Here is a 3,362-nt window from a genome sequence, read left to right as displayed (position 1 = left end):
GAGAGAAGACGAGTAAGAAGGGGCATTGCCTGCAACACACTGATCAGGAAATAGGACCAACAGCCGGGTGCATTGCTGAATGGTTGGTAATCATGAAAAACTGAGGATTTCGACGGAGATAGAGAAAAAAATCCAGGGCCATCACGGACTTATTAGCTTGCGTTGCTATCCGTTTTTTTCTGAGTGATGTAATATTTTTATACTGAAAGCAAGGCTAATTATCTGATTTCAAAGTTTTATTTCTTTCTTTGAAACTGATGACTACAGATTTTTACGGCCAGTTAAATCCAGATTACCTTCACACATACGCACACACACAGACAAACAACACAGATACTCACGCACACACACAATCAACACACATACGCACACGCGTGCGCATACACACATACTCAAAACAAAATCGAGTGAATTCTTTGAAAAATCACTTTTGCATCATCATATATATATAATATATATATTTTATTTTTTGTTGTTGTTGTTGTCTTTCTGATAACGACTCCTAGTATTCGTTAAACGAGACTGAGTAACCACTGCCGCGTGCCAATTAGCTGCTCGTCAGACTTACAATTCTGATAAAGATTCCGTCGAAGCGCGTCAGTTACTCCACTCGTGCTTTAACAGTTATCAACTTGGATAAGTTACGTACTTGGACTATTTTTGTTTATCTGAATGAATATATAATAATAATAATAATAATAATAATAATAATAATAATAATAATAAGAAGAAGAAGAAGAAGAAGAAGAAGAAGAACAACAACAACAATAATAATAACAATAATAAATCAGACTACAATAGGGACTGGTAAACTTTCAGGTCCCACAGTCCTTAACCCTGGCTTCTTCTTACTGACTGAACTGAAAGGCAGACCGACCGAATCAAATTTCATTCAGTAATCAAAAAAGGATCTCGGACGAGCTCTATGCAAACGATATGGGGCCCGAGTCTCGGATAAGATAAAAAACAAAAATCATCTAGAAAACCAACTATTTCCATAAAATAACTGCTGACGAGAAATCAGGGAATGAAATCGACAAGGGAGGAGAGGAATGCAGTATCAATAAAGACTCGGGGACGGCGAAACAGTAACGTCCATATTCTAATATTTATACGAATAAATTGGCTCATCTGGACGTGGGACTTGACTGTTTTATAGTTTCTTTTTTTCTTTCTGTTTCTACAAATGCCAGGAGAAAAGTGTCTGTAATTAATATTAGGCAGAACTGTGGTATGTGGTATGCATAACACATGGTAACAATTTTGATTCAGTCTTGTCTCGTATGTATATATACACGTATATACATATATATATATATATATATATATATATATATATATATATATATATTTATATATATATATATATATATATATACATATGTGTATATATGTACATACATATATATACATATATTCAAATATATATATATATATATATATATATATATATATATATGAATCGCGTTCATGTTGACAAATGTATAAACTGTATGAATGAGAATGAATATCTTCACAATACAAGAGATGTATTTGACCGGTTTCGATTATATCTTCGTCAGAAATACATGTATTTCTGACGAAGACAGAGTCGAAACCGGTCAAATACATCTCTTGTATTGTGAAGATATTCATTCTCATTCATACCTTTTATATATTTATATATATATATAAACACATATACATACATACGCATATACATACATATTTATGTGTGTATATATATATGTATATATTTACACACACACAGGCACACACACACACACACACACACACACACAAACACACACACACACACACACACACACACACACACACACACACACACACACACATATATATACGTATACACACACACAAACACACACACACACACACACACACACACACACACACACATATATATATATATATATATATATATATATATATATATATATAAGTGTGTGCGTGTTTTTCTTCCATCTTTTTTTCTTTTCTTTTCGTTTTTTCTTTCTTTCTCTTTCTCTCTCTCTCTCTCTTTTATAGTGTCAGCCAGTGACGCGGCGCTACCACACACCATTAATATTTGCCTTTCCTCTTTAGTAACAAGCAAGCTGCCATGCGTGATGCCTCAGAGTTACAAGGATCCGAGATGCGCCTTCATGGGAGATGTGGCTCTACATCTGATCAAAAACTGATCGCTCTCCCAGTTTCCAGAAGAGCTTTAGGTCGCCTGTTCCAAAGACGAGACCCATCTGGCTGAGGACACTATTATTATAGGCACGGGAAAGAACCTGGGCAATTGCATGACGCTGTAAGTTTCCTAAGGCAAGAACGGGTAAAATAAAAGAGAAAAGTATGAGAAAAAATATATCAAAGTCTTTCAGTTTTGATAATACAGTTAACTGGGTTAATGTATCACGAATCATTTATATTTACGAAATTATTAATGTTCGTGGCGGAGGCGCAATGGATATTAATTTACATATTCCATAGATTACTTTCCTCCTCCGCCTTTCATATCTCTGCGCTTCCCCCATTACAAAAATGAAACAATTTGATTACTCAACCAAATATAAAATACAGCAGAAGATCAAAAGTGAAACAGTTGTTCTTTCTAGACACCCTAAAAAATACTAATAACTTTTTACGTCGAGGGTTTAAAGTGTCATATATTTAATACCCAAATCCATCTTTCCTATTTCTGAATCAACTGCAGTTTCATACAATTACCCATTATTTTCTGTATATATTGTAAATTCATATGATATGTTTATATAGACCCAAAGATTCGCATAAAAACTTTTTTTAGTTTTAGATCGATAGCTTTCCTATACAATTTCCCGCTCCAAGGCCCGTTTCTCATTATAAGCGATTAAATGTGCTTTCATTAAGTGATATGAAAACACACATTTTGACCAATAAGGAAGCGATAAGATAAGACTAAAGCATGATATCAGGCTGATAGCTAAGAGACAGGAAATATATGGAAGCGAAAGCGGTGTTCAGGATACAGTCCCATACATGGTCTAACATTTTATGAAGGAAAAGCACGTCTATATATATGGGATGGAAAATATCCACAATAAAAAAAGTGAAAATACGTCGTGACATTTCGAACTCTTTAGGTGTCAGACGAATAGTTAATCGAAATGGGTACGGGGAGAGAATTATGACAGAGAAACAGAACGAACAAGAGCTGAATCAAGTCTCAATCTCAGTTAAGGCTCTATTTACTAATAACCAAGTAAGGTCATCCAAGCCCGTTTGACCAGCAGTTGAAATTAGAAAGTTTTCTAATTAACAGAGAGTTTCAAGCATTTTTCTTTCACAAGAATGTTTATTTATGAATCACATTAGAGTTCCTCCAATTGAGCTTC

This window comes from Penaeus chinensis, chromosome 35 (assembly GCF_019202785.1).
Source record: "Penaeus chinensis breed Huanghai No. 1 chromosome 35, ASM1920278v2, whole genome shotgun sequence".
NCBI lineage: Eukaryota > Metazoa > Arthropoda > Malacostraca > Decapoda > Penaeidae > Penaeus > Penaeus chinensis.
The sequence above is the reverse complement of the archived record's forward strand: the minus strand, read 5'-3'. Positions refer to the sequence as shown.